Source organism: Schistocerca serialis, chromosome 5 (genome assembly GCF_023864345.2).
Source record: "Schistocerca serialis cubense isolate TAMUIC-IGC-003099 chromosome 5, iqSchSeri2.2, whole genome shotgun sequence".
Taxonomy (NCBI): domain Eukaryota; kingdom Metazoa; phylum Arthropoda; class Insecta; order Orthoptera; family Acrididae; genus Schistocerca; species Schistocerca serialis.
The window spans coordinates 746,829,464-746,848,071 of NC_064642.1; positions in this window are offsets into that span (position 1 = coordinate 746,829,464).

The window sequence follows — 18,608 nt, forward strand, 5'->3', positions numbered from 1 at the left end:
TACCATTCCTAGACCGGCAAGGGAACTTGCTGTTCCAACAGGACAATGCACGTCCGCATGTATCCCGTGCCACCCAACGTGCTCTAGAAGGTGTAAGTCAACTACCCTGGCCAGCAAGATCTCCGGATCTGTCCCCCATTGAGCATGTTTGGGACTGGATGAAGCGTCGTCTCACGCTGTCTGCACGTCCAGCACGAACGCTGGTCCAACTGAGGCGCCAGGTGGAAATAGCATGGCAATCCATTCCACAGGACTACATCCAGCATCTCTACGATCGTCTCCATGGGAGAATAGCAGCCTGCATTGCTGCGAAAGGTGGATGTACACTGTACTAGTGCCGACATTTTGCATGCTCTGTTGCCTGTGTCTATGTGCCTGTGCTTCTGTCAGTGTGATCATGTGATGTATCTGACCCCAGGAATGTGTCAATAAAGTTTCCCCTTCCTGGGACAATGAATTCACGGTGTTCTTATTTCAATTTCCAGGAGTGTATATTTATTGCGATGGGGTGTTAATATTATATTCCACGACTACTATTTATTTTAACATTATGGCATGTTTAAGTGCATAACCATGTAGCCTTCAGAACAATACTCTAGAACTGACAGCACTAGTAAAACATTTCAAAATGCTTCTGTCTAGAACTCCAGTGCGCATAAACTGAAGTGTCGGCAGAAGTGGCAACACCGTGTTGTTTGAGGAAGCCGAAATGCACGCTATAAGCTCACGCAGGCTGGCGTGAGGTCTGAAACAGGATACGTAATGAATGCTATAAAGAAAAGTACGTAGCTGCTGGAATACTTAACTTTAATCCACAATTGGTGAACATTGGTCTTGTTGATACAGTATTATCATCTCAATATAACTTGGTGATGGCGCCTTGCTAGGTCGTAGCAATTGACTTAGCTGAAGGCTATGCTAACTATCGTCTCGGCAAATGAGAGCGTAATTCTCAGTGAACCTTTCCTAGCAACGTCGGCTGTACAACTGGGGCGAGTGCTAGTAAGTCTCTCTAGACCTGCCGTGTGGTGGCGCTCGGTCTGCAATCACTGATAGTGGCGACACGCGGGTCCGACGTATACTAATGGACCGCGGCCGATTTAAAAGCTACCACCTAGCAAGTGCGGTGACACCACATAAGCCGTACATTTTTTCTTCTTCTTCTTGACCGTCTTTTATGTCACCATATCACTCCCAAATGCATGAGGCTCGTACCTACAATCAGGTACGGTAGAATGAAAATACCGTCTGTATCACTAACGTCGGTCGGTCGTGCTGGTTTGGAACAGGTAGTATGTTCTTTCCGAAAGCAAAATATCGTAGTGTATTTATTATATGGACCTCAGCTCGTTCTGTTCCTTCACAAGACGTCGAATGTAATGGGTATAGCGCCCTCCTGCTGCCGGCCAGTTCCAAATTAAACCAGAGACAATGTTGCAGGGAGGGTTGGATAAAGACAGAGGAGTAGGTACAAGATGCTTAGAGAGAGAGACCATCTAGAGTTATGCTCACGAACATTAACAGATAGGTTCAGGAAGGCAGAGAACAGAGTGCTTGTATGGACATCGATCCGATCGTAATCTAGTATTTAAAGGAATCACATTTCATTCGTAAGAAGTGCCATTCTAGTAATATTTTGTTTCGTACACGAGAATTATGGTTGCACTCTCTACTTTTCTTGTAGTGGTTTTGTTTCTATCATTTGGCTTTATATTTGGCTTACTTTATTCAGTGTCCGTTTTTTCTCCTCTTTCCTGCATCTTTAATTGCCTTCCAAATCACAAACGCTCCGATATCCGATACACACTGTATCAACGCCATAGTCTCCGCACAACAAACAGCTTTGTAATCGCGCTGACTGTTGGGGCAGATTCTGGCTAGAATAAACGGAGACAGCGGTCATGCGTGTGTGAGTTTTGTGTGTATAACTGTATGAATGTGTATGAGTGCTGTGCTTCCCTTTTAAAGAAGGGTTTGGCTGAAAACTTATTTGAACACGTTTTTCGTTGTGCGTGTCTCCTGTTCGGCGTGTGAGCAGCAGCATATTCGTTTCACAGCGGTTTGTCGTAAATAATCCATTCCGCTCCATCAGGAACAGTGATGTACATATTTAAAACACTGGAAGAAGAAAATGACATTCATTGCGTCACAACAGGGTTGTCTGCAGCACAAACCGGTGTTCACCGTGCTGCAACCAAAAGTTTTGATCACTTACCCATTGATATAAAATGCCTGTCAGACAGCAAAGTAAAATTTGAAACTAAACTGAAATCGTTTCTCTTTGACAACTTGAAAAGTATGCACATAGGATTAATTAATTCAAGCTTTGTAAAAATTGCTCTGAGCACTATGGGACTTAACATCTGAGGTCATCAGTCCCTAGAACTTAGAACTACTTAAACCTAACTAACCTAAGGACATCATACACATCCATGCCCGAGGCGGGATTGGAACCTGCCACGGTAGAAGTCGCGCGGTTCCGGACTGAAGCGCCTAGAGCCGCTCGGCCACAACGGCCGGCTTCAAGTTTTGTAAGAAAATATTATATTGAAGCAGGGATGGTCAAATGTAGTATCGATCCTGTAGTAGCGTCGCTGCCCAACAGCGATCGCTGATTCGCGGTATTATGGGTAATGTGTTAGAGTAACTTTAGATGGAGTGTATTCAGTGTAAAAACGTGTTGTATCTGATGTGTGCAGGATAAATGCTTACTTGCTACGGGCAGTAATGATTTTTTTATTTCCAAGGTACTATGATGTTTATTAACTGTAAAAGGAGTCTCAGCGGAAGGTGGAAATAATTACGGTACAGAAAGTTGTTTTGTTGCTAATGCAATGCGCGTATTCATAAGTGATGATTGAGACAATGTATAGCACGAATGTCCAATGATTTTTGTAAAGCTAATTGTGAATGTATAATCAGTTTATTGAGTGTGTTAATCGTGGGCATTGTTAATTTTCAAAGAGTCAAAATACAAGTTTTAAAGTTAGTGACATATTGTTATTTACCGCAAGTCAGTACTAGTTCCAAGATCCATGTCATTTCTGAATAACTGTTTTTCTCAATTAAAAAATGGCTCTGAGCACTATGGGACTCAACTGCTGAGGTCATTAGTCCCCTAGAACTTAGAACTAGTTAAACCTAACTAACCTAAGGACATCACAAACATCCACGCCCGAGGCAGGATTCAAACCTGCGACCGTAGCGGTCTTGCGGTTCCAGGCTGCAGCGCCTTTAAACGCACGGCCACTTCGGCCGGCCTCTCAATTAAAATGTATAGGCCTACTAACCAACTACGTTGTACAATAGCTGTTTGCTAACTACACAATTTACATTATTAACATAGAGCAATGCAAAGAGCGTTACCATTGCGCTAGTAAACGCAAGAAATTTTATTATTTCAGGGGTACCATTCATTAGGCACAGGGACCATTATTTTCAAGTGGATCAAGTTTTATGTCATTACCAGGGCCAATTTCAAATCAATAGCGTTGCACTAGATTCAGTTTTTGTGTTACGTAAATTCGTGCAGTTTTCGTTTGATTTGAATTTATTGATAATTTACATTCTCGCAGCTAAATTAAATTTATATTCTCGCAGTCAGGAAGGTTCAGTACAGCGCGAAGCGCATAAGCGACGAGATAAAACGCACGTTCGTATGCCATTCCCATTCTAATAGTTTGCCGCGTGGGGTAGCCGCGCGGTCTTGGCGCCTTGTCACGGTCCGCACGGCTTCCTCCGTCGGAGGTTCGAGTCCTCCCTCGGGCATGGGTGTGTGTGTTGTGCTCAGCGTAAGTTAGTTTAAGTTAGATTAAGTAGTGTGTAAGCTTAGGGACCGATGACCTCAGCAGTTTGGTCCCATAGGATTTTACCACAAATTTCCAGATTTTTATAACAGTAGTGTTTCAGACTACTGTCAATCACATAATTTCTGTCATGTTTTAATTTCCTCCTATTCCGCAGAAGATTATCCATTACTGAATTACTAATATATGTCTCTCTTTAATTAAAAATCGAAAAACTAATAAATGATCAGCATAGAAGCAGACAGTATTTACAAGGAGAGATGATGTCAATATGTAAAGACTCGTTCAACATCATTACGATTCATCATACAAATGATACATGGAGCATGAAGCTAAATGAAGTACTGTAACTACCTTAACTATTGGTATATCACTAAAATGATATAGGCTTATATGTTTTGAAAACCTCAAAATGAAACTCAGAAGTAAAATCAAGCAGATGGTCAAAGTAGACGTACATTCCAACCGTGCTATATTTGGTTATTCCTGAAAAACTGACAGAGTTACAAGTAAGAAATGTTGCTATCATTAGTAAAAAAAGTTACTTACGTATATGTTAAAGCAAAATATCCATTTTATGGGGTCTAAGCGTTTGAGTAGATTTAAATAGATTACGAAAGCATCCTTTACACATCACTTCCTTCTCTTCTTGGCTATTCGAAATGTATCAACAAAAAATAACTACATTAACGATGCCAGATGTGTCGCATTATTGGGGCAAATGCGTATTTAAGAACACAAAAACGTTCGAAATTACTTTCCTGACGCTACGTTATGCATGTAAGCACTATCATTTTTAGTATTTAAAACATTTGTTGCATGCACATGACAGAAAGAATGAACAAGAAGCAATCGTAAACCGTACTCTGGTAATGGTTTGGGATATTTAAGATGACGGCAGGCTCCATGCACTCTGGCTTCAAAACAACGTACAGCGTAAGTCTGTGGTGCCATCTCCCCATGGAGGTACCTTCTTTCTTCACCTTTATGACTGTGATCGACTTCACATATAATATCTCTGTAACAACTATTCAAAAATGACCTTCTCCCACAATAATAGAACAAATATTTACAAGTTTTTTTAAAGAAGTTAGATACAGTCATTTTACACAAATGATGAACGATAATGAAATATAACTGAAAACAAATATCTGTATAGAGTAATCAACGAATTTATGTAAAATAATTGTAATCTTCCTATCGGAAATACGTTAAAAACTTCGACATCATATGAAAGGTTTGCCACAACTGCTCAAAAGTAACATGCTCCTAAAATAACGAAGAACTATTTCTAATTTATTTTATGACAATTAAATGCAGTCGTAGGAGCAAAGACGTACATAACATAGTACACCATTCAAAAATCGGCCATAAAGTAAGTTACAATCCTCTTAGTATACCTTGGGCTATGACTTACTCTTATGTTAATACTAATGCATCTTCCGTTTTATACACTCGAAAATAGCCTAACGCCGAGATTATATAATCGTACATAAAATAAAGATAATGTCAGTTGAAGGCATCAGAAAAACATTTAAAAAATTCATCGTAGCTGCAGATCCTATCGCAGTGAAGATTATATTATCTTAAACATTTAATCTGAGGTACAATTCTTCATGTGCATCAGCAATTTTAATATTGTGTGGAATTCTTCAATAGGTTTTTATTCTGAATTTGGTTCATAATACTAATCTACTGTGCAGTTAGTGCTACTAACTCTTGCGAATCAAAACGGCACTGACTGTACTGAGTCAGTTTCTGACTGTCGTTTGCGGTCGAGAAACATTATATGGGATGGCCAGCATTGACGTATGATTTGCAGCTTCTGTGTGTGGATCAGGAAGCGGTTGGACTGGGAAATGGCTAAATACATTTATTATAGTCAAAGATATTACATTACGCAGATCAGCAACAGAGTATTTATTTACAAGCCTTAAAAATTTTCATTAGCTTGCTACAAAATAGATGCATGTTATTTATGTTTTCCATGTAAGCAATTACATTCCTAGATTCGTAGATTATTGCTCATAGGAACCGAGACAGCACATGTGTGAAATAACTAATGAATCATTGCAGTTGTAACAGCAGGCACGATGAATCGTTTATCAATAAAAATTGGAACAAGACCTAAAGTTGCCAAGAAGAGCCATGTCTCACAACTGTGATTTACTGCTGCGACGGTTTACTGAACTTTTTATGAATGTGAAATTCCTGGATTCGAGTTCTGAAGACAATGTCCAGACATCACCAACCTGGGCCGTTGGTACTCTCTTATATCTGATGCATATTCGTGTTACCTGTAACTAAAGAGTGAAACACATCATTTTATACAATGATGCAACTTATCATAGGAAAGTTTCATTTTTTAAATAATGTCTTCTAGAATTTTGATAACTTATAGAGTATTTCCCATTATTTATTTTTTTCGAGACACTACGTACCCGAACGATCGGAAGAGCAGTATCGTTGGGGTAAATAATGTCGGTTAGACATGAATATGGAATGTGACACCATCTAAAAACTGTATAGATATTTCGGAATGGTGGGAAAGTTACTATGTCATAACACAATGTGCTTGGAAAGTGCTAACACTTATCATTCGTCTCTGGGTGTGAAATATAGTATTACAGTGCCCTGTGTGGTCCAGCAGGGAGTCGTACGGGAGATATCCTTATTTTCCACGATGGTGGGTGTAGAGTGTCATGACTAACACCAAATGTATTGGTAGCTATTACTGTGTAAAGCCTGTGAAGACTAATAGATCCTAATGTGAAGCCGGCGGGGGTGGCCGAGCGGTTCTATGCGCTACAGTCTGGAATCGCGAGACCGCTACAGTCGCAGGTTCGAATCCTGCCTCGGGCATGGATGTGTGTGATGTCCTTAGGTTAGTTAGGTTTAAGTTCTAGGGGACTGATGACCTTAGAAGTTAAGTCCCATAGTGATCCGAGCCATTTGAACCATTTTGAACCTAATGTGACGACATTAGACGTGACTCCAAGACACCATCAACAAAGAGTAAGGTGGACGATACCTACATCCTACAGATCGCGGCTGACAAAAACGAATTTTAAAAACAAATATAGAGCTACAAAATAACAAATGTCGATTCACAGTCAGTATCTCAGATGTCTGTCACTGCCAAGTTAGATGAGAGTTGCAAACTGTAATACCTGTGATTGGGTAGTAATGCGAAACTACGACAAGAAACGGGTTTAGAGAACAGAAATGGCACCGACAGAAGGAATTCTTGCGTTAGGGTGTTGCTTTCCTCCAGCACCGCGCGTGACACCTGCTGGATGGTCGGTGGTGCATTTGGACGTGTTGCTGTACCTCATCCGCAAACCATCACAAACGTGCTCGACGGGATTTAAATCGAGGAACGGGAAGGTCAGTCCATTCGTCGAGTATCCTCTCGTTCCCAGAGCTTCTCCGCCTTTCGATTTTCGATGCGGCTGCACCTTTCCATCAATACGACCGACGTCAAGACCGAATGCACCCCCGAGCAGAAGCACATCGGGAAGGAGAGGACAGGGTCGCAACATCGTTGACCGATAAGCGTACCGTGTCCTAAGATTTGCAGCGGTGCCAACAGCGTAGCTACTTGACTAGCAACGAGCGATGGGCGTGCTCTTCTCGAATGAGAGAAGAGCCAGTCGCAGTAGCGATTCCAGGCGTATCATCATACGGCGAGACGTGTGGACGTGTCATGGCCTCAGGAAAATTTTCGAACGTGATAGTTTTGTAGACCTGGTGTCATGGTGTGGGGAGGTATAACGTTTTGTAAAAGCACTGAGTGCCAAATCTTTCAACACGGCACACTCACTTGTCAGCGATACTTTTGGCAGTTCAGAAAAAAACTGTAAAATTCATTCATCGAACATTAGACGGAGGAACGATATGCACTTTTATGACACTTTCTTAAGCGGTGTAAAGAAAGATGCGCACTGTTGAGCGCGTTTCGCTTTCAATGGACTTCCAAGACAACCAAAACAAAAATATTGATAAACTCCGAGCTCTATCGCTTTTTTTTTGTTTGATCCTTTAATTCCTTTGTTTACATGTTTTCCAATCACTGTTGTGTAGACTATGTTCTGACTCGTTCTGTGACGGAGCAGGTCTGGCACGCAGGGTCCTGCTGAACGTAAGAGTTGTTATTGTTGTGGTCTTCAGTCCAGAGACTGGTTTGATGCAGCTCTCCGTGCTACTCTATCCTCTTGAAGTAACTACTGCAACCTACATCCTTCTGAATCTGCTTAGTGTATTCAGCTCTTGGTCTCCCTCTACGATTTTTACCCTCCACGCTTCGCTCCAATACAAAATTGGTGATCCCTTGATGCCTCCGAACGCGTCCTACCAACCGATCTCTTCTTCTAGTCAAGTTGTGCCACAAATTCCTCTTCTTCCCAATTCTATTCAGTACCTCCTCATTAGCTATGTGATTTATCATCTAATCTTCAGAATTCTTCTGTAGGACCATATTTAGAAAGCTACTATTCCCTTCTTGTCTAAACTATTTATCGTCCATGCGTGGCTACAGTCCGTACAAATACTTTTAGAAAAGACTTCCTGACACTTAAATCTATACTCAATGTTAACAAATTTCTTTTCTTCAGAAGCGCTTTTCTTGCCATTGCCACTCTACATTTTATATTCTCTCTAATTCGGCCATCATCAGTTACTTTGCTCCCAAAATAGCAATATTCATCTACTACTTTAAGTGTCCCATTTCCTAATCTAATACCCTCAGCATCACCTGATTTAATTACACTAAATTCCATTACCCTCGTTCTGCTTTTCTTGATGTTCACCTTATATCCTCCTTTAAAGACACTGTCTATTCCACTCAATTGTTATTCCAGGTCCTTTGCTTACTTAAGAGATAAATAAATAAAATATTTCCTGAATATAAAAAAAAAATGCAAGGAGGCAACAAACCGTCTCTGCGACTTGCCATTAGAGTACATTCTTCCAGGTCGACTTCAGGTTACGTTACTATTATGTGTCTCTGGAGGGTAATAACCGTCAAAAAGATGCTACCACAATGGGTAGATGCAGCGTATTCTGTGACTCTAAACATAAGGAAAGGAGATGTAATGTACCAAAGACAGATTTAATGCTTAACTACACTGATGCACCAAGGAAAGGTATTCAAATATAGAGACATGCAAACAGCCAGAATATGGCGCTGGGGTGGGCAACGCATATATAAGACCACAAGTGCCTGGAGCAGTTTTTAGATCAGTTACTGCTCCTACCATGGCAGTTTATCATGATTTTAGTGAATCTGAACGCGGTGTTATACTCGCCGCAAGTGCGATGGGAAACAGCATCTCCGAGGTACCAATGAAGTGGGGATTTGCCCGTACAATCATTTCACGAGTTTACCGTGAATATCAGGAATCGCTGCGACCGGAAAAAGATCCTGCAAGAACGAAACCAACGACGAGTGAAGAGAATCGTTTAACGTGACGGAGGTGCAACCCATCCGCAAATTGCTGCAGATTTCATTCTTGGGTCATGAACAAGTGTCAGCGTGCGAAACATTCAATGAAACATCATCGATATGGGCTTTCAGAGCCGAAGGAGCACTCGTGTACCCTTGATGACTGCATGATGCAAAGTTTTAGGCTTTGCCTGGGCCCGTCACACCGGCATTGGACTGTTGATGACTGGAAACATATTCCATGGTCGGACAAGAGTCGTTTCAAATTGTATCGAGAGGATGGACGTATACGAATATGGAGTCAACGAATCCATACACCCTGCATGTGAGCAGGGGACTGTTCAAGCAGGTGGATGCTCTGTAATGGTGTGGGGCGTGTGCATTTGGAGTGCTCTCACAAGTGACACATACTGTTGTGTACATAGTTCCGCATAGTCAGCGCGTACACAAGTTTCCCACTAGAGCGCGCCCGGCTAAGCACAATAGCGCAGGCGCAGCACTCGTCTGTCTACGCACTACGAGATGGCGCTGCCATAGAGACGGACCAAATTCTGCTTCCGCCGATCCGCGTATCAACATGTAATGCAGCCAATGAGATTGCTGCTAACGTAGAACTTTTTCTCCTCGCGGATCACACTCGCGCAGTGATACATGAACGCGTGAAGTATTATAACGAGTGTACAGACCTCTGATTAGTCAGTCTGCACCAGTCTGTACCAGTCTACATTTGTCTGCAACAGTCTGTACGAGTTCTACATTTGTCTGTATCAGTCTGTAGTCAAGTTTCAGTCTGCGCCCCATAAGATTACCATATTCCTGTACATAACCATGAAGATAAATGTATAGCCACTTTCGTCAAGTATCAGGGATATATGTGAGAAAAAGATTAACGTACCAATACCAAAGGAACTTCAGATTTTCAATTCTAAATAGCATCCAGAACCAAGTTAAGTAATTTTTATGCTTGTTATTATTTTAATAAATGTGTGTGAAAATTAATCAAGTTCTGTTTGAAGTGGGTCACCGTCAATCTGCTACTCTAAGCGTGCAAGTGCCATTTCTATCGTCTGACCTAACGGCAGAAGATAAACAGGCCACGATAAGACCACGAGACATATTGCTGACACTCGCCTACTTCGTTGGAACGACAAGTTAAATAATCTGATGGTGTGTGTGCTGAAGGTCTTACAGTACGCACACCACACATACGTAAGCATCCTGTCTCATCATCTGCATCCATTCATGTCCACTGTGCGTTCCGACGGGCTTGGGAGTTACAGCAGGACAATACGACACCACACACGTCCTGAATTACGACAGAGTGGCTCCAGAAACATTTTTCTGAGTTTAAACACATTCGCTGGCCACCAGACTCCGCAGTCACGAACACTGTTGTGCATATCTTGGATATCTTGCAAAGTGGTGTTCAAAAGAGATCATCACCCCTCGTATTCTTACAGATTTACGGGCAGCCCTGAAGAAGCATAGTGTCACTTCCATCCAGCATCATTTCCGATATTAGTCGAGTCCATGCCACGTTGTGTTGCGGCAGTTCTGCGTGCTTGTGGGGCCCTACACACCATTAGGCAGGTGCACGAGTTTCTTTGGTTCTTCAGTGTAATATCGGCATTTTTTCTTGGGTGAGCACAAAACTAGGATGTGATAAAGCGAGAAATTCCTATGGTTCACTATTTTCTCACTGAAAGAAGTATACACTGTCAGCGGATAATTCTCCACCCTAATATACACTCCTGGAAATTGAAATAAGAACACCGTGAATTCATTGTCCCAGGAAGGGGAAACTTTATTGACACATTCCTGGGGTCAGATACATCACATGATCACACTGACAGAACCACAGGCACATAGACACAGGCATGCACAATGTCGGCACTAGTACAGTGTATATCCACCTTTCGCAGCAATGCAGGCTGCTATTCTCTCATGGAGACGATCGTAGAGATGCTGGATGTAGTCCTGTGGAACGGCTTGCCATGCCATTTCCACCTGGCGCCTCAGTTGGGCCAGCGTTCGTGCTGGACGTGCAGACCGCGTGAGACGACGCTTCATCCAGGCCCAAACATGCTCAATGGGGGACAGATCCGGAGATCTTGCTGGCCAGGGTAGTTGACTTACACCTTCTAGAGCACGTTGGGTGGCACGGGATACATGCGGACGTGCATTGTCCTGTTCGAACAGCAAGTTCCCTTGCCGGTCTAGGAATGGTAGAACGATGGGTTCGATGACGGTTTGGATGTACCGTGCACTATTCAGTGTCCCCTCGACGATCACCAGTGGTGTACGGCCAGTGTAGGAGATCGCTCCCCACACCATGATGCCGGGTGTTGGCCCTGTGTGCACCAAGGCAGAAGCGACTCTCATCGCTGAAGACGACACGTCTCCATTCGGCCCTCCATTCACGCCTGTCGCGACACCACTGGAGGCGGGCTGCACGATGTTGGGGCGTGAGCGGAAGACGGCCTAACGGTGTGCGGGACCGCAGCCCAGCTTCATGGAGACGGTTGCGAATGGTCCTCGCCGATACCCCAGGAGCAACAGTGTCCCTAATATGCTGGGAAGTGGCGGTGCGGTCCCCTACGGCACTGTGTAGGATCCTACGGTCTTGGCGTGCATCCGTGCGTCGCTGCGGTCCGGTCCCAGGTCGACGGGCACGTGCACCTTCCGCCGACCACTGGCGACAACATCGATGTACTGTGGAGACCTCACGCCCCACGTGTTGAGCAATTCGGCGGTACGTCCACCCGGCCTCCCGCATGCCCACTATACGCCCTCGCTCAAAGTCCGTCAACTGCACATACGGTTCACGTCCACGCTGTCGCGGCATGCTACCAGTGTTAAAGACTGCGATGGAGCTCCGTATGCCACGGCAAACTGGCTGACACTGACGGCGGCGGTGCACAAATGCTGCGCAGCTAGCGCCATTCGACGGCCAACACCGCGGTTCCTGGTGTGTCCGCTGTGCCGTGCGTGTGATCATTGCTTGTACAGCCCTCTCGCAGTGTCCGGAGCAAGTATGGTGGGTCTGACACACCGGTGTCAATGTGTTCTTTTTTCCATTTCCAGGAGTGTATTACAACAGAGCACAATGTATGAAACAATTAAGCTGAATTGGGAGTTGCGTAATTTTGACGGCTCCATTTGACCGATAAGTTGTAAATAAACTATGATTGATGGGTTTATAAGATAGAAGTTTTCAATGTGCAGAAGATAAATATCAGTCTGCTTTTAACGCTTATAATGTGTAAAATGTACAGGCACATTTAAGACGCGAACCATGGCATTTAACTGAAGACAGACCACATGGGAAAAGTAAGACGACGATGTAGAGGGGTGTGGACAAAAATATGGAAACAGAAAAACACAATATATTATTACTACGCTTAACGCATCGTAGATACCTGTAGGCATACAAAACAGCTTCAAGCTGTCTGAGAATGGATAGACACAGATGCTGTATGGTTTTGAAGGGAATCTTATACCATACTTCCTGCAAAATAGGGGCAGGTTCAGTTAACGATGATGGAGGTCGATATCGATCATGATCGTGGCCAGTGGAGATAAGACAATTCATCCTCGTGCTCACAAAATAAGTTCTCGATAGTGCAAGCTGTGTGAACACGGGCCCTGTCGCCTTGGAACGCAGCCTCACCATTGGGGAACAAACAATGCAAACAGTGCACCATCAGACGGACCGGATCAGCTTAAATTCTCACATAATCTTTGGCAGTAATGCGACGTTGTGGCTGCGTTCTTTTTTCATATATAGTACAATGATTGTCACCCTATATGTACTTAGGAGTAGTGAGAAGTTGTATCGATGGGCTTTGGTACTAGGAGGCCAGAGCTGTGTCTGTTAGCCTGTTGTGGTACTTTAACTCAATAGTTATACAATGTTTCTTGTAGTACTGTATGTCTCTAACTGATGAGACCACATTACGTCCATAGTTAACTTGTGCTTCAACAATTTGCGACGGTAAAACAAGAGCATTCCAAACGTCATGTTGTTAGACAGCCTATCATCTTAAAATCTACTTTTAACCTTAATTATTTATAACACAGTAGGATGTATCAGTCGGATATATTAAGACTAAATACCATACATTAGCATATAACAGTACTGCATAGCTAACGTAATAGGGAAGGGGCAAGGAGGAGGAGGAGGGCGAAACGGAGGTGCAAAGTAAAAGGCATAAGGGAACGAGAATCCGAAGAAATTATGCAAATAAAATCAAGAAATAACAGTTGCGGAGGGGAGGCCTAATGCTTGACAAGATCGGTTAGTTATGGATCAAAAGTGTATCCATCTATCAACCTAGCAGGCATTCTTAAACAGTTCTAGGAACTGCTTTCCCCTAAGCTCTATTTGAGCACTGAGTAACCTCGGTGCACTCTTTTCCTGTGACTATAAGTTTCCATTTGTTGTAAGGTGGTCGTTAGTGGACACATGATACATCTCCTCCATCCCACTGGGCCCATCTCTTTCCTTCACCGGTAATGGCTGCTACACGACTGCCGATTTACATTTCAAAACACCGCCTTCTCCCGAGGGAGCCCAAAACTAGCCTCCTACATCCCACACGGGCTCCAAACCCCTCCCCAAAACTGTGTTACGTCTAAGCCTCTCAGTTGACCGTTTCCTGCCCACACTAATGATACTTCTGTGCAAAGTGCAGTCTACTCCCGGTTTCTTCTGACATTTCTGTCCTCAGTTTGCTAGAAAACACCTGCCATCATAGTGACGTCACAGACCCTTAAGCCAGCCTTGCAGGCCTCGGCCACAACCCTTGTAATGGCCCTGCAGCTCCTGATCTGTGGCCTGCAGGGACGGGAAACCGACTCAAGGAACGACACTAGGGAACAGGACGAGCACAAAACTGTGGGCAGTAAATGATATGTTGCAACAGCTCGATATTTTAACTGTGTTTTCAGTTGGTTGTAGTCACTGTAACTATAGTACCTTTTATCGCCAGGCGGTTTCTATTAAAGTGCGACTGTTCATGGAGATCCAATGTGGGCTGCTATTGTCTTATGGCAGAGAAACTTGATGGATATGATAATGCGGTAATGCGGAACCGATTTAGGCTGATGAAAAATTAGTTCCACTTATGGCCAGTAGGTGTGAATCTGGCGCTGTGCACTGTTTGTATGACGGTATGACAACCATTTGACACGTCATAAGGTGAGTGAATAGTATGGCCATTGAGAAGTGACCATGTGCTGTTAGCGAAACTGTTTTATGTCAACGGCAGCAACTACAGTGTTGCATTGAGAGACTGTCGCCGTCTGAAAGGCGTTAAGAGAACCCCGAAATGTTGCATTTTGAATAACTAATAAAATATCCCCAAACGTTTAATTAATGCTAAAAGACATTAAGAATAAATTTTCTCTGTGTACATAAATCTGTAAAGTAAGGAGAAAAAGTCATAATTTAATATAAAAAATGTATTTTATACCTTTCATATAAAGAATGTGCCAGAGAAATGTTTATATATCTAAATTTTATGAAAGACGTTCTGTAAAGCAAGCTAAAGGCTGTCGCCGTAATTTGTTTCAACTGCATAAAAGCAGGAGCTTCGCCCCTGCTCTCTCTCTCTCGCTGCCTTGTTTTTTGTTGATTGCTGTCTCATAAAATGTAAGTGTCGCCCTCGTATCTGTAACTTTTGATTAAATAATTATGTTAATTTAATGGAAACAGCCGTTTGTGAATCAAGAAACCTAATCTCCTCTTCCATTAATACCACATCTTAGTTTATTACGCTGCATTTTAGAAATTTTTCAGGCTTCAGGGAAGGCAAGTAGCCAACGAATTGTTTGGTAGCCACCGCCGAACGCCTCTAATATTCAGTCGGAATTTATTGTATTAAACTTCTATTTCAGCGTCCCTAAAATCACTTTTACCGATTTTTTCTACAAGGGTCCGGGCAATGTAAATAAACAAACAGCGTCATTTTGAGAGCGGCCACTGTCCTCTGAACAATGGCGTCGGTCAACGTTCTCGTCGAAATACAAATCAATTAATAAGCAAGCAAGAATTTTCTATACACCGTTTTACCATTTCAGAAGCTTTGACACCAACAGACGTGGTTAAAAGTTTTATAATATTGCTTGCTAACTATAAATGTCTTCCGGGGGGTTAAATTAATTCCAAACAGGAATGTTTATAGCAGATATCAGAAATTAACCTCCCCACCTCCAAACATTCGTAATATAATAGTATTTTAATATTATAGCCCCAATGTCATTAAATGATTTGAAGATGAGGAAAATGAAATTCGAAAAAAAGAGTGAGGTTGGTGTGGCACATGGAAAAAGTAGACGTCCTATCCCAGTGGGAAGTAGGTTGCCGTAACTGATCAAGCAGTATGTGCCCCAGGTAGTGCTAACGCTCGTACAGTGTCACGAGAATTGGTCATCCCATGGTCAACAGCTCGGAAAGTTTTTCAGTCCACTTTACACTGATATCCGCACAACATCCATACAGTGCAGCAACGTCCTTACGATCTGCAGCAACGTCCTGAATTTGCTCTTCAGTTTCTGCCACGGATCGAAGTTGATGGCATGTGGCCAGGCAATATTCTATGGAGTGACGAGGTACATTTTTCATTAAAGGGTGTAGTGAATACACAGAACTGCTGAATTTGGGGCACTGTTAAAGTTCCATGAGCACCTTTCCTCTCTGTGCATTCTTCTTGGAAGGGCCAGAGGACGTGTTAGGTGTACTGTGATGTTGGCGTGCTATCGAGACCTCGATGTACAGCATGTGATTTGTGCTTTGGAAGAGCGCAACTGTGTGGAAGCCACTGTTTTCATGGAAGTCGTGGGAACACCTCATGTCACTCGTCCAGTGATCTGCTTCATGCAATCTTTCATGGACGTATTTCCGAGATTCATGGACTGCAAGATCATATGATCTGAATCCATGTTATTTTTGGCTCTGGCATCTACCTGATCTGAAGGCCAGTATAGCGGAACATGTTGCTAAGATGGTTCAAAAGGCTCTGAGCACTATGGGACATCTGAGGTCTTAGAACTACCTAAACCTAACTAGCTGGCCGAAGTGGCCGTGCGGTTCTAGGCGCTGCAGTCTGGAACCGCGAGACCACTACGGTCGCAGGTTCGAATCCTGCCTCGGGCATGGATGTGTGTGATGTCCTTAGGTTGGTTAGGTTTAACTAGTTCTAAGTTCTAGGGGACTAATGACCTCCAAAGTTGAGTCCATAGTGCTCAGAGCCATTTGAACCATTAAACCTAACTAACCTAAGGACATCACAGACATCCATGTCCGAGGCAACATTCGAACCTGCGACCGTAGCAGTCGCTTGGTTCCAGACTGAAATGCCTAGAACCGCTCGGCCACCGCGGTCGGCTGTTGCTAAGATTCCACCACAATTTTTGTAACTGTCAAACACGTCGTCTTACATATGCAGAATTTCGTCGACGTTTCTGGTGATTATACTGAACAAATTGTGTAAGTGGCAGTTTATAATAAAACAAACATTATGCCTTTTTCACTCGTTTGATCTTTTCTGCCCCTATCCCACTTGGAAGCCATTGCAGATCGAAACGTTTCAGTATGTCTTTGTAGCATTTACAGCCCCAATTTTGTTCCTGGTGGCCAAAACTGGAACTGTTTATTTATTTATTTATTTTTTTTTTACTTGTGAATATCTGTTCTGAACAGTTTAGCGTATCTACCAAGTTTCGCTGCCACAAATAATTACAGCCAACACTGAATACCTGTGAGCAGCTGCACTTTAATTATAGCCATCTGTTTGTTGTCAAGTGAAGACAAACGTAGAAGTGGAGGGCAGCGCACCTGGCGGCAGGAAGGTGAGCAGTATGGTGCAGTAGGTGGTGACGGCGGCGACGAAGGCGGTGATGAGGCGCAAGTCCACGGTCAGCGTCCGCAACAGCCGCGTCACAGGACGTCTGGCGGCCACCTGGTGAACTAGCAGCCGCAACTCGCGCACCATCCAGGCAGACCCTGACCGGGAGCCCCCTAGCATCAGCTCGCAGCTCAACCTAGCCGACCGCCGCGCCTCTGCCTTGACCAGGTGTGCAGGAACCAGCAGTGTGCACAGAATGACCATGCAGTACGCCAACGAGAACCAAATCTGCCACACGCTGTACCTGCTGCCCAAGAACATCTCGTTTCTGAAGATCGAGTACAATTCCACCACAACCACTAGTACCAGCGTCACCAGGTAGACAACCAGAAATTGCTCGTGTACTGAAGTCGTTACGAGAGACAGCTCACAAAGCATGGCGTGTGCTCTCCTTAGGGATCTGATGTGGGACAGCAGGTTGCTAACACCTGCTACATCAATGTGGTACGCTCTGTTTCCTGTGTATCTGTAGATGGCAGGCATTCGACTAAGTAAAGTATCTCGCATTTCATCTCTCACGCCGACCAAACAATTGTTGAAAATGGAAGTTCTGTTCTTTATGATCAGTTGCAAGTTTGAAAATCTGAAAATCGTCAGTAGCACAGTTCCTAAAGTATGAACGCTAACTGTAATATATAACATTATATCAGAACTAGCAGTCTCAGCGAACAGACTCACCAAAATCCATAAATAGGGAATAAGCAATGAGAACAACTGCATTTTTACTATCTTCCCTGCAGTTCCATTCACTGGTCTGCCATGCCAGTACATCATCAGAATCCTGTCAACTGACACGATCAGTTTAAGCATTTTTTCGTATTTTCGCTGATTCACTAAGTGGTCAGAAACCATAGAGACTACAGACAAGACAGATGCAAATAAAGCTCCTGAAAAATCAACACTATTTATCGAGGATGACAAGTATCTTGTAAAACGTAGAAAGAAATAAAGAAATACGCAGGCAGAAATTAGCTGACATGTGCAGGCGACGGCAGAGATGGCCAAGTCGAACTTTGTTGTCTTCATGCATGCGGTACTCGCATCCAGTGTGAATGGCATTAGACCATAGAGTTGGCATACCACGAGGAATGGTTTGCTGGCCACTAGAAGCTGTCTTGTGTTTTCTTCCACTGTAGGGAACATTCCATTAGATGGCACCACCTGAAAGAGTTATGATCTACTCAAAATTGTACCAATGTTGCCTGCTGCTCTGCATTGTTAACGAGTTATATGTTACACTACAAGCATGGTGCAATAGAAATTAGTGTCATTGTCTCAAGGGTAATAAACAACCATCAATTTATAGAAAGAAATATATATGTAAGTTTATATGTATGTTTTAAGGGAATCTTTCCTCAGTCTACGCCTCAATTTATGACACACCCTTTGAGCTTTTACGTTAGTTACCATAGCCTCTGTGGTCCATGTTGTATGTATGAAGTGTTGTAAAAT